Source organism: Pyrus communis, chromosome 14 (assembly GCF_963583255.1).
Source record: "Pyrus communis chromosome 14, drPyrComm1.1, whole genome shotgun sequence".
NCBI classification, from domain to species: Eukaryota; Viridiplantae; Streptophyta; class Magnoliopsida; order Rosales; family Rosaceae; genus Pyrus; species Pyrus communis.
Window position 1 is genome coordinate 16068834 of NC_084816.1, and position 26505 is coordinate 16095338.

At 36.6% G+C, this 26505-nt stretch overlaps 2 long non-coding RNA genes and 2 pseudogenes across 3 annotated transcripts; 3 read left to right on the top strand and 1 right to left on the bottom strand.

Moving 5' to 3' along the window:
- Window positions 1-6588: 6588 nt before the first annotated feature.
- On the top strand, window positions 6589-11317 carry LOC137714736 (uncharacterized). Of its 2 annotated transcripts, XR_011065442.1 has the most exons (7): window positions 6589-7066; window positions 7210-7978; window positions 8286-8367; window positions 8573-8615; window positions 9030-9080; window positions 9444-9512; window positions 9676-11317. It is a non-coding gene; the product is annotated as an uncharacterized lncRNA (long non-coding RNA). The 2 variants fall into 2 exon arrangements; XR_011065441.1 differs by having other exon boundaries at window positions 9444-11317.
- Window positions 11318-12100: 783 nt separating this feature from the next.
- Window positions 12101-12848, top strand: LOC137714740 (uncharacterized). The gene is made up of 3 exons (XR_011065448.1): window positions 12101-12395; window positions 12495-12581; window positions 12710-12848. It is a non-coding gene; the product is annotated as an uncharacterized lncRNA (long non-coding RNA).
- A 5441-nt stretch (window positions 12849-18289) lies between these two features.
- Window positions 18290-22176, top strand: LOC137714731 (probable LRR receptor-like serine/threonine-protein kinase At3g47570; annotated as a pseudogene).
- Window positions 22177-22433: 257 nt separating this feature from the next.
- Window positions 22434-25817, bottom strand: LOC137714442 (inactive beta-amylase 4, chloroplastic-like; annotated as a pseudogene).
- Window positions 25818-26505: the final 688 nt, after the last annotated feature.

The following is a 26505-nucleotide window of genomic DNA, read 5'->3' on the forward strand; positions in this document are numbered from 1 at the left end:
GACTTAGAAATTCTCAGATCTGGTTGAAATTAATAAAATAAAATAAAAATTTAGGGATGTGAAAATATACCTCTTGTAGTCTGGGTTCTGTTCCCCTGATTCCTTCGCCGGCTTGAGGCAAACCTGAGGAGATCGGCGATTAAAGGATAAGAAAACTGGCGGCCGTGTTTTAGTTTTTTGATAGAGAGAGTTCAAGAGAAAAAAGAAGAAGGGGATACCCCTTCCCTTCTGAGATCGTCTATAACATCTGAATTACTTAACACCCATAAACTATATTTACACACTAATCAATACTCATAACACATCAATGGTCCAACAATTATGGAGCTCGAAATTTCTATGAGGGACAATCAAATCATAAATTAAAATGAAAACATGTAAGTAATTAAGAATTATTACTTGCTCAGTCAGCTCCTTCTTGTCACTTCAAGGATTATTCAATTCAACCTGATTCGATCAAACTGCATCACCTAACAAAATAAACAAAAAATAAATTCAAAAAGAAAATCAGGGGAGCTAAATAAATATACACTGACCTACTTTTTGGCTAGAAAACCCAAAAAGAGCAATTAAACAGCAGTGCATAATGACAGAATTTCTATGAAAAAATATGAATGAGTTTTCAATTAATAATTGAGCCGGAAATAAAGAAGGCCTTTCTCACCTTGATGCAGGGCGGATAACAAAAACATTATGTATGGATTAATGTATAATATCTGAGATCCTATCTGTTTTTTATTGACTGATGCTTCAACACCAGCCACCTAATTCATATGACACATCCATACATACCTGAGAACGCTTATTCCCACCACCATAACGTTGTTGCTTTAGTATGTTTTTTCACTGAGAAGAAAAGGAAAGAGCATCATGAAAAATTTAGTTCCAATATACCTGAGAACAATTCACATGTTATTACCTTAAACAGGAGTTAAAATTACTCACCCATTTTTTTTCGTCACACCAAGACAAAACTAAAGGAAGACTTCTAATCCTATAAATTAGCAAATACTCTACTATCCTAAATTCCTAATCCCACTTGAGTTCGCTGCCCCACACCTTTGTCCCCTGTCTCCCATTAACTAAAAACACTCCCAAATCACATCAGCCAGCCATACAACAAAGCCACTGGCCACATCAAATATTAGGCACGATTTAGGTAACCAAATTCAACGAATAGAGTTCGGATAACGAAATGCAAAGAACACGATACATAATTGTAAAATTCAAGAACATGATTCAGAGGATTTGAACTATATTGTGTTGAAACCTTACAGAAGAACGACGATTCCAGGGCGGTAGCGGTCAGGCTTCTTGACTCCTCCAGTTGTGGGTGCTGATTTTATTGAAGCCTCAAAATTAAAACAATTAGCAACTTAGATCCAATAATCTGATTGTTTCTCGGAAAAAATAGCTTGCAATTATTGACCCAACACAGATTTTGCAGCATTAATTAAGAGAGAATTATAGTTTTATTTACTTGTGACTAAATCTTTCTTGTTTTGTGGTAATTTGTATAGCAGACAGCCAAACAATATATATAATTACTCAAACAGATTAAGATTCGTAATCAAATCAAATCGTTTCTGGTGCAGCTGCTGAACAATGAAGAGCCGAAACGACTCCTGTTTTTGAGTGACAGAAAACTCTGCAGTGACTCGAATAGAGAAATTGAACTAATAATAACAAAGAGTTGGGATCACGATACTCACCAAGACCAGATCAAGGAGAACATTCTGATCAGCTTTGATCTCGTTGATGAAGTCCGACAAACTTCTTGATAGTCTAATCGCCGCTGTTGTCGACGTCTGTGCTATCGCCGTCTCGAAGCTCGACATGCTTCTGGCCGTACTCGATGACTTTGGTGACGATGTGGCCTTGAGGATCTGCTCATCTGCGTACATCTGACGCTCCTGCAGGAACGGGAGGAGGGAAAAAAATGAAGAAATTTGCGTTTAGGGATCTGGGTTTGTCGTTGAATACTGGAACGATACCAAGAAATTTGGGTTTGCGAAGAGTAGCAGAAAATGGTGATGGCCTCCTGTCTGCCCTGCAATCCCCTCGTCATCGATCCCAATCAGTTTCGACAATTAAGATGACAAAAGTACCCTCCAAACTTTTAATCCGGGCCGTCCAATCTTAACCCTAGATGGGCATTCCAATCATTTGAACACCCAAAGGGCCGACCTCATCAACAATTGAGGTAAGCCCAACAAACACAGCCCAAAACAAACTAACCAGCCGCATTCACCCTAATGGTAATCTTGTAAATAAACTGAAATGTGGTCCAAAACACTGTTCATATGAATAGTGCCAATTTCCCTCCTACTTTAGACTAAAGTAATTATGGTACGCTACTTGATTATTAAATGAATCGACGATCCGATAGTTGGATCATCACTAAACTTTAATATGTAATAGTACATAATATTTGAGGAAAATAGGAGCTTATGGATCAAAATTTGACCTACGGATCTTCCCGAATTGGATTTGTAAGTTCGTAAAATAAAACATTGACCGCCACTTGAATTCGTGATTGGCAGAGATCCGACCGTCGGATCGTGGTGAGATTTTAGTACAATGTTCTATAAGCATAATGTAGACCTTAGGAAGTTACGGAATCGAAATCCAATGTACGGATCTTTTGGATTAAATTACTAGAGTGTGGACCCCCACCGTTGACTAAGAGTTGACTTTTGGTCAATAGGTCTTGAACTATTTGAATTACTAAAATTAGTATTACTAGAGACTCAGTAAGGCTTTGTGGACTTGTCTCGTTGAGTGACTTTAATATACGTGATATGGTTATTACCCTGTTTTCTTATATTAGTATCCTTTGTGGATATGACTTGGTTTTATAAATGTGTTTTCTGTTAAAATGTGACTTTTATAATTGTTCATCGATCTATTTTTATTAAATGTGATTTGATTCATGGATTGAAAATATTTGTGAAAAAGTGATTTGAAGTGCATATTGAAATATTTGTTAAACTAAGGGCTAGTAGGGGACCGTTACCCTAGTGTCACGGTGTTAGGTGACACCAAGTCTACACTATGTAGCAATGGTACATGGATGGTCCTGCTTGGTCAATCCACATTGGGGGACCATACTATTTATGGATTGCGATTGGTTAATTCGTGTTGGGCGATCCTTATGGCCATGTATACTTAGGATGATCATGCTTGGTTAATCCTCATTGGGTGATCACTGCCTAACAGTTCCATAGGTGTGACTCTGCTTGGTTAATCCGCGTTAGGGGGTCACTACCTACTTGGTTATCTTGGTCCTGCTTGGTTAATCCACTTTGGGGACCACACTATTTATGGATCGTGCTTGGTTAATCCATGTTGAGTGATCACTTCCTAACAGTTGTAAGAGTGACTCTGCTTGGTTAATCCGTGTTGGGGGGGGTCATTGCCTACTTGGTTACTTTTTCAGGGGTGGCTCTATTTGGTTAATCCGCTTTGGGGGGCCACTTCCTGTTTGGTTACTTATGTAGGCTTCAGCTGAATTGCGTCCCTCTAGCCTTAGTTTTTAATGTACATATGAACAATGGTTTTTGAGAATCTTGTGGTTTGAATTAGAAAAGCCGTTGGATGTCTAGGTGACTCCTTCGGAGTTCTCAGTGACTTGATTATGACTTCATAAAGCATGATTCTATACTTGATGTTTATAGATTGTGATTGATGGTCTGTTTTTATTGAATATCACATACTTGTATTATTATCACTCACCTGAGCCTCGCAGCTTATTTGAGTGTCTAATTTGCCAGTGTACCATTTTCATGATGTAGGTATTGATTTTACATGTGACAGGTTTGGGTAGATTATGAGAAATTGCTTGATATTTTGGTTCCGTTGAGTGGTCCGGAACCCGATGTTGTTGGATTCCATTGAGTGGTCCGGAATTCTTGCTCTTGCTCATTTCCATAAGGTTATTTTAGAACCCTAGATTCAAGTGAAGGGGAATTACCCACAATAGCCCTTGTGAAATTATATACCATGTTATTACTCAAAATCCAAGTAGGGAAGTATACAGAGCTCTTTAATTAAATTCGTGAAATGATTTGTTATCTTATTGATTGACTAACATATTTTAAAGTTAAATCATGCATCTTTAATTCATGAATTGATTAAGTGACGGGATTGTGGAATGACGTTGGATATGATTGTTATTAGTATGATTATTTTAGTTGATCAATGTGGCTAGAAAATAATATTGAGCTTTGTTGATTCTTTAATATGTTACATGCTATGTATTGTGATTTTATGTGGGGAAACATGATGATTTATGCGATGGATGAAGTGGAAATATAAATGGTCACGTGGGATGGTTATGTAACCCTGAACCTAGTAATTTCATGCATGTCAAGTTTTAATAATTGATTGATGAGTGCTATGATTTTCCACTTAACAGTACTGTGATAAAAGTTGAGGATAGTGTTTGGATGAACTACGAATGGCTTGATCCCTGTTTAGGGTACGTAGGCAGTTTAACGAGGAGGTTAGATGCATCCATAAAGTGTACGAAAAATTACTATGCAATTCAAGACATAAGTTGTGCTTGGTACATATCCCGGAGGCAGGGTATGTCATATATACGAGTATTTGGTGACATCGCGTGTCGGTCCTGGATGTATGTCGGAATCGGGGCGTGACAGATTGAGTTCCTCAATCTGACAAAGTCTTCTTGCCTAAGTGGCTTGGTGAATATGTCGGCGACTTGGTCTTAAGACTTCACATCACTAGTACAAAAAACAGTTTGCGCGACGAAGCATAGTTCGTCACACAAAGTAAAAAAAGGTCGCCTGAAACTTAGCCCAACAAAAACTTCATCGCGTAAAGGTTGTGAGAGTAGGGTTTGCGCGACGAAGGCTTAATCTGCGTGGCGCAAAAGGTTTTTGCACGACGCAAGTATTGTTGTCGTGCAATGACCTTTTGCGCAACGCATGCATTGTCGTTGTTGTGCAAACCCTTTTTTTTTTTTTTGACAAAATTTTTTTTATTTAATTAAAAGAAAAATATTTTAATTAAATTATAAACAATAATTAATAAACAAAGAAAAAATATTTAATTATAAAATATATGAAAATGCACATACAAGCTGTCTAAACAAAAAAGAAAAAGGGTAAAGTACAAAAAACTATCTCAACTATTGGTGTTACAACACTTTCATACCTCATCTTTTAAAATTGACAATGTCATACGTCATCTTTAGAATTTGGTCCAATGTTATACCTTCCGTTACTTGGCTTTTTACTTTTCAGTTAAATGTTGACGTGGCTTGATTCGGAGCCCACTTTCTATTAAAATATTATTAAAAACTAAAAAAACTATTTAATATTTTTTAAATATTAAAATAATAATAAAAATAAAAAAAAAAACCACCCTCGTTCATCCCTCCCCCTCCCCACATCCTTTTTCTTCTCCCTACCTGCAACCCAAAAAAAAAAAAAAAAAAAAAAAATTCCAATTTGTCTTCCCCCCCTCCCCACCCCCTCTTCTCCTTCCTGCAACCCAGAAAAAGAAAAAAAAAAAAAAAAGTCCAGATCCCGTTGGCGGGAAGATGAGTGTGCAGAGAAGGTGGAGGATAGGTGTGGAAGAGGATGTGGAGAATGGATGAGAGTGGTGGATTAGGGGTTGGTAGGGGGTGGGGGGACGAATTGGGTTGGGTTTTTTTTCTTTTCTTCTTCTTCTTCTTCTTCTTCTTCTTCCTCCTTCTTCTTCTTTCTGGGTTGCAAGGGATTAGGGGGCGAATTGGCTTGGGTTGGAATTTTTTTTTCTTTCTTCCTATTCTTCTTCTTCCTCCTTTTTCTTCTTTGCTGCCCCGGATGGGGGGTTGATGGGTTTTCAAATTTATTTATTTATTTTTTTTGGTTGAAGATTAAGAAGGGATGAAGATGAAGATGGGGAGAGAGAGAGGGTTGGGAAGGGACGAATAGAGGGTTAAGTTGGAATTTTATTTATTTTTTTTTTTACTTTTCTTTATTATTTAAAAAAATATTAAATATTTTTTTTATAGTTTTTAATAATATTTTAATAATTTTTTAATAGAAAGTAGGTCCTGAATCAAGCCACATCAGCATTTAATTGAAAAGTAAACGGGCAAGTAACAGAAGGTATAACATTAGACCAAATTCTAAAAATGAGGTATGATATTGTCAATTTTAAAAGATGATGTATGAAAGTGTCGTGACACCAATAGTTGAGGTAGTTTTTTGTACTTTACCCAAAGAAAAAACTACAACAAGTAGTCGTCTAGGTTGGATGCATCAGGCTACTGGGTATCGGCTGGGCGAAGTGGCTGGGAGGTCGACGATGGAGCAAGATCAGGTGCTAGCATCGGGATTTGGAGGCCGGACATCTGTAAGGCCCGTAAGATCATGCTCATCTTCTCGTTCTCGCCTGAAAATTCGGCTACAATCTGAGCTTCCTGGGCATCACGAGCTGCTTCCTAAGCCGCAATCTTATCTTCTAGGTCTCAACTTCCTCTGTCAAGGCAATGACCTATCAATCAGGAAACGAATAGAAAACAAAGACAACACTTGAGTAATGTAATTATTAATTGGCCTGTTCATGGCTACAGTCAAGAAGATGCCACTCGATTTCATTCTATTTGCAAAAATGCCAGCCAAATTAGGCTGGATTGAGAGGGTAATTCTCAAAAGTTCAGAGGGTGATTTTGTCCGTATGGTTTAGCACGGAGCCAATCGATTTCATGCTATTTACAACAATACCAGCCAAATGGGGCTGGGTTGAGAGGGTAATTTTGTCCGTTTGGTTTGGCACGGATTGCTGGGATACAAGCGTGCGCTCTCCTCTCATCTCTCACTATTCCTCTCTCTCATACTCAAACCCTAGCAGCCACAACACCATCTCTGGAAAAGCATCGACTCCTGCTTCTTAAAACCAAACCACACAAACTGAACTCCATTTCTGTAACTCGAGAGCTTCGGTGAGATGAAGGAGAGGAGCAGGGAGATGGGCTCGAGTCCGCCAACGGCGGAAGAGATCTTCAGGGATTACTGTGCTCCGAGAACCGGCGTCGTCCACTCTTTAACTAACGGTACTTCGATCTCTCTCTCTATTCTCCATTTCTCTCTTAATTTCCTTTTTGTTTTGTTTGAATTTCATTTTTGTGATTTTGGATTTACAAATGGATTTTGTGTTCAAATTTCCTTTTTGTGATTTTGGGGATTTTGTTTGTAGAGCGTTCATCATCGTTGAAGATGCCTCTTCTCGAGTCTTCTGCTTCATTCCGTTTCTCTCATCCAAAAAATTAATCGCTGCTTCTCAGACTCTTTGTCTCGCATCTCTCTCTGTCTCGCACTGCCATACCAGGCGCCGCAGCCGCTCAAAGGCAGGGTCTCCAAAGGCGGCGTTTTGTAAAACCCTCCCTACTCAAGGCAAGTAATTTCATGCCCAATTTGGAATTTAAATCTATTTCTTTTATTTTTAAATTGATTTGGGGTTACTGAAATCAGCTATGGAAAATCTGCTACTGTCTGAGAAAACTCAAGACTACAGTTTTTGAAAAGCTGCTTAATTGAAGTGAAATTTCCAGTTTTTGAGCCCGATTTCAAGTCTTGAACTTTGAATTTGTCTATATGTAGCTCAGCTGAAGCTATCTACGTCGTACTTTGAAGTATTTGTATTGGTAATTATGTGTTTAAGTTGCGCAAATGAGTTGTCCCAATATCTTTTGTGTGCAATATGGTGTAGAAATGTGGGTTTTGATGTTTTGGCAGGCATTGGAAAAAAAATTGAAATTGGTTTTCGCTCAATGCATAGTTAATCTTAAAATACGGTTATTAAATTGGGTTCATGAATAAATGGGTGGTAGCAAATTAGCAATGACGAGACTTGCAAGGAAGAGGCTGATGAGAGACTTCAAGAGGCTGCAACAGGACCCACCTACAGGGATTAGCAAGGCGCCCCAGGATGACAGTATAATGTTGTGGAATGCTATTATATTGGGGTAAGTTGGAAAAATACAGTGCATAAAAGAAATCTACTGTTGTTTTCTCTTCTATTATGCAACATTAATATTTCATTTTTTCGGTAGGAGACTCAGTAAGTTGGAAAAATGCTTATATTTCTTATTTTTGGAACTCTTTATCTCAGTGTTTCTTGAGTAGTTTTCTGGAAGTAAGAAAAGATGGGCATTTTTAAGTCCTATCAATTTTCAATTTTTATTTTTCTTGCTTTTATTTTAGTTTCTTTTTACTAATTTTAATTTTGGGTGTATTTTTTACGATGGTTGTCAAACAATGTTGTTTTGACAGGTTTGATCATGTATATAAGTATTTGATAGTGAATACATGCAGAATGCTTCACAATTGAAAAGAAGTAGAATGGTATTTTCAGGTAAGTGTCGAGATTTTAGTCGATCCCCTTTTGTCGCGATGCCAATTTACAGTTCTTATCATGTAAATTGGTTGACTAAAATGTTAGTGTATGCAAAAAGGCTATTGGTGCTGTTGGTTTTTTTCTGTAATCGAATTAGGAGTTGCTATTGTATTCTTAAGCATAACATCTGCCCACCAATGACATATTCTATTGCTTTCTACAGCTGCCAGTGCCTAAACCCCCAACAAAATGGAAACTTTTGTTAGGTAAATCATTATTGCAGAAGCCGAACAGTAACTTTACTCAGTTTTTTATTTTTTATTTTTTTTTATTTTTTTGTTTTTGTTTTTGTTTTTTTGCTTTCTTCTTACCCCCTTCAAGGCTTTGTTTTGGTTCTCATACGTGGCCATTTTTGGTCAATGAGAAATGTTGTTGGATTTAAGATTTTGCGAAATTGGATCATCTTTAGGAAAATGACAGAATTTGGGATTGGACCTGTCAAGTTGTTATAAGAAAAGTCATAGGTATCCACGGACATGATTGCCATCCATTTGAATTTTGTTACAATAAATTTCCCTTGAGCATAATGGTTGCACTGAATTCGTTTTGTGATGATTCAATTTTGGGTTTGAAAAATGGTCACTGTTTGAAATTTGAAATTCTGTTGATTTTCCATTCAGGTTGAACCAAAATATCTCCAGGATTCCCATTTTTTTAATGGCGCTGTTAGGGTAAATTTTCTTTAGTCTTCTTGCAGATTAATTTTCGATGGATTATGTCGTCTGAGTAGTATACAAGCCGGACATTGTATCTTTGAGAATGTTTGTGGTGTATAGTTCTGCATAAGTTGATTTTAGAAGTGGTATAGAACCGTATATGGAGCTTCGTGGTGCATGCATCGGAAATTTTATGATTTAGGATTTTTTTCGATTTCCTCCCTGTAGTTGTTTTATGTATGGTGGATGAATTGAATTTGGAAGTAAAGCAATTCAATGGTTGTCTTTTTCATTTTTAATTATTGCAAGAATGCTACTAGAAGAATGGCAGATTTTATCATATGACTGTCATTGAAGATTTATCTTGAATCTGGACAGGTTTTTGTCAATTGTTATTTACGAAGGTTGTGACTGTTCGTGCTGGCACCAAAATAAAGTTTGTAGAAGGTTGCCGACCAACGATTAGCTTGCAATTTTTATTTTAATGAATCTTATTAAATGCATTTGAGTACCACAAAAAGTTACTCAATTATTTATTAGGAAAATCACTCTTCACTAAAACTGTTAATTCATTTACATTAACAACTTTTATTTTTCCAATTTGTAACAGAGAAGCATGTATATCATGAACAATAAAAGACGGCAATTCTGAAGTGACGACCAAGATAGTTTAGAAGTGTTATATAGTTGTAAACAGGAATGTAAACCAGGGATGAAAAATGTTAATATAATTCTGATTCTGGACAACTCATGCGAATTTTATCTGAATTTGAATAAATTTTCATCTGGGTGTACAGTTACATTTGTGATTTGTTGTTTGTGGTGAAAAAATAAGATGGCTTTATACTTTATACTTTTTATGAGACTTAATTTTGAGTTTTGAATTTGAGTTCTCATGCAAGAAGAAAGGTCACTCGAGTTTTGAGTTCCCATATATTTTCATTGTTTCATTTATACATCTGTTGGAGAATTGGAGGGGATTGGGAGGCAGATGAGTGAGACTTCTGATGGTTACACAGAAATAAATGGTCTCTCACATCTTGAACCAGATTACTCTGGGTTTTGGCAGGTATGAATGATTCTAGCCTTTTTTTAGAGGAACTATGCTGTCCATATCAATCAGAATATTCTGTTATTAGAAGCAATTATATAGAGTTAGGCCAACTTAAATGGCTGGACAGAAAAAATGGTCCTAATTGTTCACTCTCTGATGATGTTGGCATGTAACGTTGATTGTTCTAAACATTGGCGGTGCTTCTGTTTTCCATAATGTAAGCCCAAGATTATTCAATGGTGCTCAATTTGGATTTGTTGCATGGCTAGAAAGATGATCTTGCAGTCATTATTGAAGACAATTATATGCCAAGGTATTGATTCTTTCGAATCCCAATTTAAAAAAGTCAGATTTATATATATTTTGCATAATTATAATTAGTCTACTTGGGTTAGCTTAAGATTACAGAGAACAACCTACTACATGGGGGAATAAATCTTTCTTATAGCATGCATATCCATATATAACAAGAAAAGTTTCACTTCCTTAATTAGCTGCTCATGAATTCTTGGCATCTTATTTTATTATTCTTATTGGGGTGTTTTATAGCACTGTAGATTTTTTCAAGGAGCTTCCTCAGTTTGTTGTCTAAGGCTGGTTAATTTTAAGTAATATTTATGGTGTAGATTGGGAAAACAAACTTGAGGTATTAATTTTTCAGAGATAGTTTATGCTTGAAATTAGCCCTGTTTTTATATCTTCCAACATTTTGTTTTCTTGGAGTTACCATGTCCTTGAAAATTTGCTGAAACAATAGTGGAATAGTTTTTTTGTTTTTTGTTAACTGCTGAAAGGTGTCAGGCCTACAGGTCATATATTTTGCCACCTTAGCTGCAAGGGCAAAATATGTGTGGACTGACTGCATCATGCTTCTGTTTCTTATGGAAATAGGCGTCCTGAATTTTTTTTTTCATTGAACATTAGTGCTTGAAAGCTTAGCTGCTGAAACAAAAATGGAATACTTTTAATGTTTTTTGTTAACTGCTAAAACAGGCAGCTGGCCAACATGTCATATTTTGCCATCTTAACTTTAGAGGCAATATATGTGTGAACTGCATGTTGCTTCTGTTTCTTATGGAAACAAAGGATTTTTTGCAACCACATCTTTTGTAATCAAGAACGTTCAACTTGGTCATGTTAATTGTATAATGTCTTTTCATATCAGCTATGTTGAATGTATAACCAAGCTGCTTATCTTACTGACCTCTTTCACTCATCTATCTCTCTGTTCATTCATGATTATGTTTAATTTGTTCAGGTTAAATGTGTATTATTCATACTGTTAAGGTTGGTACATTCAAGTCTTGCAGCAATGCGTGGGCTATTTTCTAGTTATTTCTAGAATAAAAGGCTTCTACAAATACCATACAACAATTTCTAATACAAGGAGTAGCACCCTTGGTTAAATTTGTGAGCACACCAACCATCTACCCCATCACAGACAAAGCTGGAATAGCAAACTTAATCATATATTATACCCAACAAGACAAGATAAACAAAATATGGCTCAAAAACTAAGGTTGCATTTGAATTGTGGCTTTGAATTGAATGTTTCCATTCAAAAACAGTTCATAAGATATCTCATTCGTTTCTTAACCAAAATTGTCCCATAATATATCAAAATGAAGCTAGGAAAGTGTTAAACAAGATTGTATTGTTTGGAGTTCAAGAAGTGGCTGGAGATGGCAGGAAAATGGTCTGAAAGGAGACTGGTTTGTCGGAAACTGGGTAAGTGGTCGGAAAACTGAACAAATTTTAAACGTTCATAACTTTGTCAATACTTAACGAAATTGAGTGATTCAAAAACGAAAATCGTACCTTAGGACGAGATGGAACAGATTGGTACCCTCTTTGATGGTTCGAAAGCCTCGGAGGTAGCCAGAAAATGGGTAATTGGCCGGAAAACTGGACAAAATTTAAACTTCCATAACTTTGTTAATACTTAACGAAATTGAGTGATTAAAAAATGAAAATCCTACCTTGGGACGAGACGAACATATTGGTTCCTCCTCTATGGCTAACTCGTTGTGGTTTGATCAGAAAATGGCTCGAAAGTTTCGGAGGTTGCCGGAAACTGGGTAAATTTTAAATGTTCATAACTTTTTCCATACTCAACGAAATTGGGTGATTCAAAAATGAAAATCATACTTCTTGATGAGATGAAGAGAATGGTACTTTTTTTAACAGCTAAATCGTTGTGGTTTGGCAGGAAAATGGCCTGAAATGTCATAGCCCGACTTGGATTTTGATCTCGACGATCTGGAAGGAAGTTCAAGGTGAGGTTGGGTGTTCTGGGCTCGGGAGGACGAGAGGAATACAATGGTGATGATTTTAAGTTCAATCTGTAACGTTTGATGATTGTGTTTGTGTTGCAGAGAGGAGGTAGAGACATGGTATGTGAGAAAGAGAAAGAGAAGATGAGAGAGAGGGAGCGGGTGCTGGAGACTGAGAACAAACAAAAGGTGCCCATTTTTTCCAATCTGAAAATTTTTAAAAAACTGCCCATTTTTTTTAATTAAACCGCCAAAATTTTAACAAATTGCATGACACATGTTACTCTTCGTCGTGCAAAAACGTTTGTGCCATGCAGGTTTTGTCGTCGCTCAAAGACCTTTTGCCAACGCATGTATACATTACGACGTCACGCTATGGGTGTTTGCACAATGACTCCATTGTGGCGTCGCGCAATATGTATTTATAAAAAATATTATTATAAAAAATTGTTTGTGCAACCACCTCATTGTAGCATCGTGCAAGATATATTAAAAAATATTATTATAATAAATTGTTTGCGCAATGACCTCATTGTAGAGTCGCGCAAGATATAGTATAAAAAAATATTATATATACAAAATAAATAAAATTTAAAGCTACTTAATGAATATATCGTTTTGAAGGGATAAACATTCTATGAAACTAATTTTAACGATCCAACCGTCAAACTTGTTTTTATATACTTCGAGATTGCATACACAATCGTAAGAAAAAAAACATTCAGAGATCAAGTAAAAGGACAAAACTTTTCGACAGTTATAAACGAAAATTCACAATTTAATGGTTATTTTAACTCCGATTTTGATGATTTTTTATAGCTATACTTCTTGATCCTATATGAATACAATGAACGAATTCAATTTTCAATTTAAAATATTTACACTGGTGAATACCGCAAAATCTTATGTTATACTTAATGAAAGTATAAATAAACTCTACGTGTTAGTGAATCTAACATTTTGATGGGATACGCATTCTACGAAACTAATTTCAACGATCTAACTGTCAAACTTGTTTGTATATACATCGAGATCGCATATGCAAAAAATTACAAAAAAAAAAACATTCAGAGATCAAGTAATGGGATAAAACTTTTCGACGGTTATAAGTGAAAAATCATGATTTAACGGTTATTTTAACTCCAATTTTGATGATTTTTTACAGCTACAGTCATTGATCTTATATGAATACAATGAAGTAATTCGATCGTCAATTTAAAATATTTACACAAGTGGCCCCCAAAAACACTTTGCGTAACGCGGTTGTTTCGTCGCGCAAACACCCTTTGCATGAAGTATTGGTTGGTCCATCGCACAAACACCATTTGCACAACAGTGAACCAATACGCCGTGCAAAGGGCATTTGCACGATGTAGTTGGTTCGTCAAGCAAAGACCCTTTGCGCAACGGTGAACCAATACATCGCGCAAATGGCCTTTGCGAGATGCAGTTGGTCTGTCACACAATTCTTTGGCGCCAAACAAAGGCTTTGACCACTTTTTTTCCCAACATTGTGCAACATTGAGTGACGAAGGTACACGTACGTTGCACTAAACAGTTTTGTGCGACGGAGTGCCTCGTCGCACAAAGTCCCGTCGCGCAAAATGTCCTTGCGTGATGCTTAGTTGTCAACGTTGCGCAAAACGTTTTTGCACAACGTAATTTGCTCCGTTGCGCAAGTGTGTTTTTGTACTAGTGTGTATTCCACTTGCACATCCATTCTTGCAATGCAGTCTCTTATGTAATGGTAGCGAGTATCTATGTGTTTTCTCCTATCATAGAATACCGGATTCTTTGCTAGAGCTATTGTAGACTTGTTGTCGACGTAGATCTATGTTGGTTCTTCTTGTGGCATGCTTAATTCTTTCAGCAAGTTTCTCAGCCAAATTGCATGACAGACACATGAGTGTGAACTTAATAACATAGAGTAGTTTTGCAAGGCTACATTGAAATCCCCAACTATGAACTTAATTACACAACATGATCACAAAATATGTAAATATGAAGAACAACATGAGTGAAATTAAATCTACAGAAGAAACCACCTGAAGCAATTTTGATGTGGAACTCCTTCAAGAATAGTGCGACTGCGTGGTTTCTTTGATGGCATCAGATGGTGAAGGGAAATAAGGTTTTGTTTCTGGAAGAAATGCCAAAAAAAGAGGAGAGAGAGAGCTCTGGGCATCCCAAGAGGGGGCCTATGTAAAAGTGGCTGAAAAGCTAAGTTTTATAAGGGAAAAGAGGCTATTATATAATGCCAACACATCCCAGTAATTGAGCATTTATTTCAAACTTTTTTTTTATTCTGTTATTGGTCTCTTAAGGGCCATATTCATCACCATCTTCAATGGTTCTCTCTGTACATCATAATCCTTATTCAATTCTCCACTTTCAGCATCATTTTACCTCACTTGGCCCCAAATGGACTCTAAAATACAATTAACTGTACATTAAAATAAAAGAGGGTAAAACATAACTAGTTTAACTCAAAAAATATCACAGAGAGGCTAGGAATGGATGGTATAATTGTATGAAGTATATGAGTTATAATAATGTCGTATAGAAATCTTCACGCTCATTCTTCTTTATCAAGTTTGTCTCCGACTTGATATGGGAGTGCAATCTATCAAACATACGTTTTCAGACTTATTAAACTGGATTTGGATGCAGATGAAAGGAATGGCGGTGGCAATGGTGGGAGATGGAATCAATGACTCTCCGCCTTTAGTTGCAGCAGATGTTGGCATGGCAATTGGTGCTGGCACCGACATAGCTATAGAAGCAGCTGATATAGTTCTGATGAAGAGCAACTTGGAAGATGTAGTTACAGCCATCGATCTCTCCAGAATGACCATGTCTCGAATTCGATTGAATTGTGACTGGGCCCTGGGCTACAATATCCTCGGCATGCCAGTGGCGGCTGGAGTTTGGTTCCCTTTCAGTGGAATTCGACTACCACCGTGGCTCGCAGGTACATGTATGGCTGCTTTCATCTCTAAGCGTGGTATGTTCTTCTCTCTTGCTGCAGTCATATAAGAAGCCTTTGCATATTCAGAGTGTCTCCAACGGCAAGTCTGCGTGGCAGTCTAGGTATATCTGACTAGTTTTCAGCCTCTGGTTGCAATGAATTTGTACATGCGATCATGATTAATAATTTAGAAGCTTGATTATATGTAAACGTCGTCGAAAACATTTCCTACAGAAGAATGTGTAACTGTTATGTGTTTGGTCGCATTTGCATTTGCATTTGCATAAAATCTGGAAAGTTTACAGACCATAGCAAATGTTGCACAATTCTAACAACTGTGCTTATACAGTTCCGGAAGATTCTACAATTGTTTGCTTTGAATCAAAATGCATGTCACCATTAAATCAATCTTGAAGTTTATGGTGTGTTTCTCGATTTTGGCTGCGTTGCCGAAGCAATAATAAGACAAACTACGGGATTTAGTCCCAAATTATTATCGAAGTGAAAATTAGGTTCTTAAATTATTTTTTTGATAAGTTCTTAAACACATTAGACACTGCTAATTTCATCTCTACTTTTATATTCAAAGCAATTATGTCAATTTTTTTTTTTATCAATTTCGTTCATGCGACATCATTTAGGGGGAATATTGTCATTTTCTCACCCATAAGACGTTAACGTTACCTATACGTTGCAAATCTAACCGCCAATTTACCCTCCAAAGTAAACGTCATAAATTATTCTATTAGAAAGTTAAGTCTTTAAACACATTGAAAAGTGACAGACTACCTTTAAAGTGTATCACATGCATTTCACGTGACCTAAATTTACGGAAAATTGAAAAGAATAGCTTTGAATCTAAAACTATGGAAGAAACTGGCAGTTTATAATGAGTTTGATGACTTTATTACTGAAAGGACCAAAAAAAAAAAAAAAAAAAAAAAAAAAAAAAAAAAAAACTTGTTTGGTGACCTAATTTTTACACGAGTAATTTTCAGAGATTAAATCAAAACATGACTCTTAGTTTTAATTAGGGGTGGAAAAAATTCCCAAAAATCCCGAACCGAACCGAAAAAATCCTGATCCCAAACCAAAAATTTCCCAAACCGAAATTCCCGAAATTTTCGGGATGCTATCCCGAACCGATCCCAAAATTTCGGTATGGGATTCGGGATTGACTTCTCGATATTTCGGGAATCCCATACCGAACCGAAAATATATAATATTAATTATTATATATATATTATTCTTTTATAATTGATGCTAGTAGTTTCTAATTCATGCTCTGCAACCTGGAATGCTCTACACCTTGCATATTTTTCATGTTTTGTTTGATATTCATGTGGATTTTATTATTGCTGCTGCCATGGCTGATGATTTTAGAAGGCTTGATTCTTTTATCTCTCAACATATTGCAAAAAGGGTTTAATTAATTTGAATTTTGACTATGATAAAAACAGTCAGGCATGCCAGTATTCAATTAAATGGTAGTGTGAATGAAATGAAATTCCTAGTTCATGAATGTGTTCTTGAATTATATATTTGAAGAACAATTCATAATTTCATATTAAAAATTTGGGATTCCCGAAAATTTGGTTTGGGATTGGTCTTCAAATTCCTGTCCCGAAAAATTTTGGTTTGGGATGCGGGATACTAGTTTCGGTATGGTATCCCATACCGAACCACCCCTAGTTTTAATGATACTCTATTTGAAAGGGTGTGCGGCTTGGGATAAGCCAAGCTAGCTATAATAATTAAGTATCAAATTTGTCATCAAGTGAGTCGAATTTAAGCCTTCTTGCTTACAAGTGGAGAGGAATGTCACTAGACGATAGTGCTAGTGGCTTCCATGTTTATACTAAGGGTTTTTATCATAAATGGTCCCTGAAATTGACCTATCCCACCAAGATGATCCCTAAAATTGAAAATCAAACAATGTAGTCCTTGAAATTGGGTGTCTCAAATCAGTGTAGTCATTCCGTCACAATTCCGTTAAAAAATCTGCTATATGCTACTATGGCAAATAACTGGGTCCCACAAATCTAATTAAATACTACTATGCGAATTTAAAAATATTTAGATAATAGAAAACAATTTTTAGTTTTGTAAAATTAAAAACTTAAAAAGCAAAAAAGAAGAAGAAGAAGAAGAAGTAAATGAATAAATTGGGATTCAAGCTTCAAGCTTGTAGCTTTCTGGTTTGTTGTTCGTGCTGGGTTTGACTGAAATGGAAAAATATTATGATGGAAAGCTCACATTGATTTGAGACAACTCAATTTCAGTGACAATTTAATTACATACCATTTGATATCCATTTCTTTTTCATTTTTCATTTTTTTTCACTTTTTATTAAAATTGAAAATTGTGAACTTCTTTGGTAACTACTTTCTTGAGTTTTCAATGTTTAGCCTTTATTTTTCAATTTTCATTAAAAAAAATAAAATTAAAAGTAGTTACAAAACAAAATTTCAGTTTTCAAAAAAATAAGCATGGAAAAATAAAAATTAAAACGAAATAGTTATCAAACGGATCCTTAATTATCAAGAAAACAAGAAATTTTGAACATACTTTTTTTTAATGCATTGTAGAGATCACAAGTCTATGATGTTTGTTTTGATCGAGTGTGAACTGAAGACTACAATTCCACATTTGGGCATCTCCAGCTGTGCAGCACAAATTACCAATATTGTTAAATTTCAATGATGATGTTTGGTCTTCGTTCGAAGTCTAAGTCTCCTCCCTTCGAAGTAGAAGCCGGGCAAGCCTAAGTCGTGCACAAGTCTTGGTAACACCATCTTGTTTCCCTATTTATGTGAATGTAATGAGTTCAAGTTTTCCATCGAATTAAAACCGAAAGACGAAAACTACTACAATTAAGGGGAGTATATATATAATGTGTATGGAGAGAAGTTGTTTACTACTGTCGAGAATGTTGTCGATGATACACTGCTTGTGTTATATCTATATGATGATTATGGCTAATTACTTTACTGTAGGTGCATTAGCAATAGCTCATACCAATTTCAACACAGATCAGTCTGCGCTTCTTGCTCTCAAAGCTCACATCACTAGTGACCCTCAAAACATCTTGACCGTCAACTGGTCTTTTGCCTCCAATTCCGACATTTGCAACTGGATTAGCGTTACCTGCGTTGCTCACCACCACAGAGTCACAGCCTTAAATCTCTCGTATATGGGTCTTGCAGGGGTTATTCCTCCGCATCTAGGCAACCTCTCATTTCTCGTTGAGTTGGGCCTTGAGAATAATAGTTTTCATGGTCCCCTACCTCAAGAACTGTCTCATTTGCGTCGGTTGAAGGCTATTAACTTTGGAAACAACAACTTTATGGGAACCATTCCTTCGTGGTTTGGGTCGTTCGCTAAACTTCAAACCTTCAGATTGTATGGTAATGGCTTCTCTGGCTTCATACCCACTGCTATCTTCAACTTATCTGCACTCAAAGAAATTGGACTGAGCAGGAACCAACTATCAGGTACGTACGTAGCACCATTACCAACCACCTAGGAATATAAATTAATGTTGCTTGCTTCATGATTACATTTTAACGTCTTTGTTTCATTTTAACATCTATATATAAGATGTATAGCAATCATCTCATTTTTTTTTCCTTCTTTTTTGTTGGAATGCATGCACATATTAGGTAGCATACCCAGAGAAATAGGCAACTTAACAATGGTGAAGGGCATAGACCTTGACGACAACCAGTTCGAAGGTATACTGTATTACCTAGGTTTTGCCACATATATTAGGTTTTGTTACATATATATGTGTGTGTGTGTACACACACACACACACACACACACATACATACATACAAGCCCCTTCTTAGCTGGGATCTTGTTCAACTTCAGCCAAAAATGAGATGAGAGGATTATCATAGGATCATATATTTACCGTGTAAGATTCTCATATTCTAGAACAAAAAAAAAGTCCTATATAGTGAGTACATGGTCCTTAGAATGTATCCCACTTTTGCTACGGTACAACGAGATTCCCACTAAGAAGCTGCTTCAATATATGTATACATGATTTTAACAATATACATGGATTGATTTTATAGAACTTCCGAACGAGATAGGCAGTTTAGGTCAGCTGGAGAAGTTGTTTGTGCAGGACAATGCCCTAAAAAGCTCTGCATGTCCTCAAAATATCTTCTTTGGTTAGTTTGGCTCTATTCGGGAACAACATGAGTGGCAATCTTCCGGACAGTATGTGCAAGCATCTTTTGAGTATTCGACGAATTAATTTGGCTCAAAACCAGCTTGGCGGTCTGATTCCCTCCAAACTGTGGCAATGCAAAGAGCTTCGTGAAATCTCATTAGCGTCTAACAATTTCCTTGGAAGCATACCCAAAAGTCTTGGCAATTTGACCTACTTAACAATGATTAGTCTTAACGACAATAATTTAGAAGGTAATTAATTTGGGGAAGTTTTACAATCATTTTGTTTTTAGTTTTTAGTTAAACTAAATTTACAAAGTTAATGCAAACGTGCTAAAATTGTGACAGGTACAATACCGGATGAGAATGGTGATCTTCCACAATTAGAGTTTTTGCGACTGTAGATTAATAATCTCAATGGCGTAATCCCATTCAAACTCTTCAATAACTCCAAGATAAGAGTAATAGGGCTTTCTATCAATCAGCTATCAGGTGGCCACCCAGCAAACATAGGTCTTAACGTTCCAGACCTAGAACACCTATATGTAGCCAGAAATAACCTCGTGGCCGGACTACTCCCTAACCTCTCCAATGCTTCCAAGCTCAGGAGGCTAGACATGAGTGTAAACTCATTTACCAGCTTCTCGTGGGAATCTCTCTACGTCACTCCTAGATGTTGATTTAAGAAGTTCCAAAATCTGGGGTAACATTCCAGTTAATATTGGCAACTAGAGCAGCTTGATATCATTAGACCTGGGAAACAATCAGTTGAGTGGAGCAATCCCAAATTCAATACAAGGGCTACAAAGTCTCCAAGGTTTGTATTTGTATGATAACGAACTACAAGGACATATCCCGTATGAACTATGTCAACTAAACAACCTAGCCGAGTTAGATTTGGGTGGTAATCAGCTCTCTGGTTCTATTCCTTCCTGCTTGGGTACTTTGGCAGTAGCTTTAAGAAATTTCTCGTTAAGGTCCAATTTGTTAACTTCTAAAATACCATCTTCCTTGTGGGAACTCAAGTATATATTGTACCTAAACTTGTCATCCAAATTTCTAGTTGGACCACTCTCAGAAGACATCGGAAAGTTGAGAGATGTGGTGGATATGGATTTATCAAATAACCATTTCTCCGGAAACATTCTCGATAGCATTGGGGGTCTTCTAAATATGATTAATTTGTCCTTGGCAAACAATTATTTAGAAGGCCCTATTCCTAGTTCATTTAAAACCTTGCTAAGCCTAGAATTCTTGGATCTGTCCAACAACAATCTATCTGGAGTGATCCCAAAATCATTGGAAGCACTCTTGTATCTCAAGCATCTGAATTTGTCTTTCAACAAACTCCAAGGAGAAATTCCAACTGGAGGGCCTTTCGAAAAATTCTCTACTGATTCATTTGTATCTAACACTGCACTTTGCGGTGCTTCCCGACTCCATGTTCCACTGTGCAAAAATAGACCAAAAGTTAAGCCAAATTGGAGGAAAGCTAAATATATCATCTTAGGGGTCATATCATTAATACTCCTCGCAGCGGCTGCATTGATTCTGATACCAGGCAAGAAAAGGAATGTCGAAGTCGTAAGAGAAACTGCCTCACTACATTAAGTTCTTTGGAGAAGAGTTTCGCGCCTAGAACTTGTAAGGGCAACAAATGGACTTCATGAGAGTAACTTACTAGGCATGGTGGGTTTTGGCTCAGTATACAGAGGAACACTTTCAGACAGGATAGATATCACCGTCAAGGTTTTCAATTTACAGCTAGAAGGGGCATTCAAGAGTTTTGATAAGGAATGTGAAATGCTAAGCAATATCCGTCACCGAAATCTTATTAAAATCATAAGTTGCTGCGATGAACTTGATTTCAAAGCCCTGATACTTCAATTGATGCCAAATCGAAGCCTAGAGAAGTGGTTGTATTCTCCAAATCGATCCATGACTATCCTGCAGAGGTTAGACGTAATGAAAGATGTTGCATTGGCACTAGAATATCTTCATCATGGTTACTCGATACCTATCGCTCATTGTGATGTGAAACCAAGCAATATACTACTCGATGATGATATGGTTGCACATGTTGCTGATTTTGGCATTGCAAGACTCATCAACGGTGGAGATTTGATGACAGAAACCATGACCCTAGCCACAGTTGGATATATGGCTCCAGCTAATGTATTTTCTCAATTTTGTATATGTTGGTCTCATGAGTTATAATTTTCTTTTTATCATATATAACTAAATTCACATACAAATTTTGCAGAGTTTGGGATGGAAGGAAGCGTTTCGACAAGAGGGGATGTGTATAGTTTTGGTATTGTACTCATGGAGACATTCACAAAAAGGAAGCCAACATATCAGATGTTTGTTGGGGAAATGGATTTAAGGCAATGGATTGCAGATTCATTATTTCCAGATACTGCAATAGCTGAAGTTGTGGATGTCGATATACTTGGGGCGGAGGAAGATGGTGATTTCGTGAGCAGGAGGGATTGCTTATCATCCGTTATGAGATTAGCTTTAGCTTACTCTGTAGCATTGCCGGGAGAAAGGATTAACATGAAAGATGCCTCAATCACACTCACCAAAATCAAGTCTAAGTACTTGAAGGACCGTGGAGGAGTGAACTCTTAGTTCGTTTTGTTCTCTATATTTTCGGATCCATTTTCTTATTGTTGTTTTCAATCTGCAATGACTACATTATTTTCTCATAGTGACAAATATGAGCATATGACGATATTCCTAAAATTGAAATGCCGTACCTAGATTTGTCAATGCAATGAGACTAGTAGTACCAAAATTGCAATTCCAATTATTCTTCCCATATTTGGTAGTAAAGAATTCAATTTCTACAGCTAACCAAATATGTTTCAAAAATTTACACTTCCAGCTCAAGAACGCCTGTTATGGGAACACAAAGTTATTTCAGTCAACATATTAGTAAGTTACAAACTTCTACACATGCCCTTGACAAAAAGTTATAGGGCAGTGAGGCTGCTCCTCTAGGTAGTTCAATAAACATACTGGTAAGTTAGGTTTTTTGGCTGCTTTTGTGATCAACTTTTTAACAAAAGGAACGAAGTTACTCCAATTTTCAGCCCTAAAGATCTTATTATTCATTCTGAAATACGTAAATGATCTTACTACTTCGGCCTGAGAATGGTAACAGTTAGCATGTACTTGCAATAAACGAAACTGCATGAGAAAAGCAAATGTGTGAATATGCAGGACAGAATGGGCAAAAGAAAAAGTGGTTAACTATTAAACGCTATCAGAAGCCATGCGTCTCTAGTTATATGATTTTTGCAATATCCAATAATGTCTAACATAAATAAATGGTACCTGAAATTTGCTTTTGTTATTGAGCAAAGGATGAATTTACCCTATCAAATCGTTCATCGGTATCTCCAGATCAAATGTACCCTTTTCTTTGAAACACATGTTGAACCCATGTTGAACCCAGAGCCCCTGCATGACCTGCCGTGCCAAGAACAGCCGCATGGGCTAGTCCTACCTAACTTAAAAGCTTGAATTATACAAAAAATATCTAAAGTAAGTCCAAAATAAGTGCCAACAAAGCAACAACCTAAGGAAGCATTATTTGTCAACAGGCCTCGTACCTGTTGGGAGTAAATCCTTCTGGGCTACAACGACAGGATGCTGGGTTATCACCATCCATCATTTCTAAACAGCTGTAGTAAGATATTTAGTATGTGAACTTGGTAGAAAAGATACATTTGAAATCAAGCGGATGTCTAAGAAACCCCTAATTATCAGGTTGGACAATGAAAAAATTCCAGTCCGAACCTTAAAACTTAGAATCTTACGGAACATACAAAGTAGCTCCATGACGAGACAAAAGTGAAGCAACATGATCATAACCATCTCTAACAGCAGTGTTGTAGTATCCTGCTGTAAGTTCAGCAGGGTGTGCTATCGCCTGATACCACCAATATATTCCACCAATTTAGACGCCAATATAATTGAAGTTTGCTTGTTTTCTTGATATTTCTTCAGAATTTTAGCTGCCTTTGCAAGAATATCATCTGCATGATGGAGCAACCTACCACTGTACCATTCCTACAACAGGGCAAGCCACTGTCAGATCACCCAAGCTCCATAGTGTTTTCCAATAAGTTTAATCATGTTATTGTATGAAAAAGAACCATAATATAATTTAATTTTCCACTTATACTCCATATCCTTAGTTCACTAACCAGTAAATCCTATGATGATTTTTTTTCTCTCTCTAGAAGACAAGCATCAATGCATTTTCATTCTTAAACAAATTGCATTAATTTAGTGCAGTTTCTTAAAAACCCGTTCCCTTGTCATGACTTCATATTAAATCATTAAAACATATCTACTCATGTTGCGTAAGACTAGTTAAGACTTAAGTAGCGAACAGTCTGCAAGTACAACCCCTAGAAGCAAATAGAGTTAGTTATAAGAAAAGTTCCAGTAAAGATTGAAACTATGTATTGCAGGCCCATGTTGTTTACATGCACCTACACAGAAATGTTGCATGGCTAAAGAAACACAACTTCGATTCAGCGTTTGCATTTTATTCTAAGTGGTAGTTCGAGGATGAAATGTGCATGAACAGAACGATAAAAGCAATTATGTCATGCAATTTACACTAGGCTTTAGCTATGCAGAAATTTTTCATGGGAAATAATTAAGCAAGCTGCTTTCATCAGTTTCATACAAAGAAAAAACACCCATAATCAGAAAGAAAGCTTTCCTCTCCCTCTCCAAAGAAAGAAACTTCAGATGGGAGACTGTTGTAACAGCCAGCCTTTTGTGGTCCCTTCTCTTCCCACTGAGGTTTTCCTTCCCTGCGTGCAGCCATCTTCAGGTCACCCATCCTAAAAGGAACAAGGTTGTAAATAGTAAAATTCAATAGCAACCAAATTTCCGTCTGAGGAATGAAAGATTTTTAACATACACCAATTCCAGGAAACTTCCATCTACCATCACCAAAAGGATGTGCAGGATATCTGTGTGAGCAATGTAACAATGTTGCATAAGAAATCATTGGACTGGTTTCATACTCTAGTTCTAGTGTAACTGTAACATACTTAAATTCACCAGAAGGCCAACACTAATTTCTTCTATCACGGTTCCAATTAAGGATTCAAATTTGTTAGCAAAACTTGACAAGAAATCTTGGTAACATTGGAGTGCAGTCCAGCCGCAAAAGAGAGGAACATGGTCAGCTCCGAGTGTAAGATAATCATCATTGGAAAATCTATTTTGGTCCCAATAATATATATGCTTATTCTGATCACCAATCTGGGAGGAAAAAAAAACAGAAGAGGTCAACTTCTTTATCTAAATTCAGGATTCAAACTAATGGGCGCGTAATGAAGGCCAAACTATTGTTTTTCTGTCACATCCCTTTGCAAAGATAAAATTTTTATGCACATCAAAGCTAAAATCAAGTATGCTAATGGGGAACACGGTACCATAGCATGTTGCAGAGTAGGAAACTGAAGAAACGTTGATATTATCTCTAGTCATCCAAATGGGTTATGTTTCTTAAAGTATGACCGTGTAAATTAAGCGTTCCAATACATCCATGTGCATTGTACCAGACAAATAACTTCAAATGGGATTTCAAAATATCAAAGAAGACAAACCTCTATGATCCAAAGTGGAAGAGTTACACCCCATTTTCTGCTAGAAGAAGAGTTAACAGTTGAGTGAAAAGACAAGGCAACATGCAACTACAAAAAACCTAACCTGAGTCAGAAATCAGTTTGAAAAGCTCTTCATATAGAGACCAATCATATGCAAGAGGAGAGAAACGCTCTATGATTCCCCACCAAACCTCAACTGCAATTCCGTGGACACCTGCCAACTTAAGTGCTTTTAGAGCTACAGTAAGGCCTTGATTCTGAAACAACAATAAATCGAGCAACATATAAGGAGTTTCTGTCTCACTTGAAAGGAAACTAAATTGAAAAAATAAATTTAGAAACATTTTGAAACGTACATTTATACAACTTGAATTGGGAAGAGACCAAAATAGTTAGCTGCAACCTTGCAGCTAATCATACACCGTCGTTTAAAAGAGTATAACAACTAAATTCAGAATGAAAATGCATCATAGCCTCATCAACAGAAAGTCATAATAAAACTTACTTCCTAATCCTTGGACGGCCCGTACCATCACTGCAGAAGGCATCGACATGCATCATCACATGTATGGGAATTCTCTTATCTCAAGAAGATGGCAATATCGAGCACCTCGTATTCTCTCGTGCATCCATGCTGCAAGCAACAAATCATGTAATTATCACATATACACATTTATACGATCCAATTTGAACATTCAAAAGCAATCCATGGACAGACCCTGCCAATCCAAAGTACTAAGATACTGATATACTGTATAGTGATGCATTTCTATATTTCTTTTCTATTAATGTCGAAATTGTATTCCAAATTTCAATAAAACTGAAAATGATTATTGATGAACTTGTCATATGTTTCTTCTTTATTATTCGGACAAGACTAGCGCCTGGTGATTTTTAGAACATTGCTACTACATGAACTTTTTTGGTCCGCCATGACCTTATTTAATGTCATCCGTTTATGGTAAGAAATAGTGGCAAAACCTCTTTGGTTGGCCATGCATTCTGCACATCCACACAGACAATTTATGATTCAAACCCCGTTAATATACACCCAGACCCTCATTAATTTAGGCGTCTACTATCCACACATCCCATTTTACTTCTCACACACCCCTTGATAATTTCAGTCCGTTGATTTTCTTCAATTCATCCGATTCGACGACCGAAAATTAAAAAGGTGTGTGAGAAGTAAAATGAGGTGTGTAGATATAACATCCCTTAATTTAACCATACCCCATGTCCTCCTTACCATTAATTTTTTTTCCTCCTCCTTACCCATTAATTAACTGACCACAAATGTTACTTTCAAAGGAGAAATTTT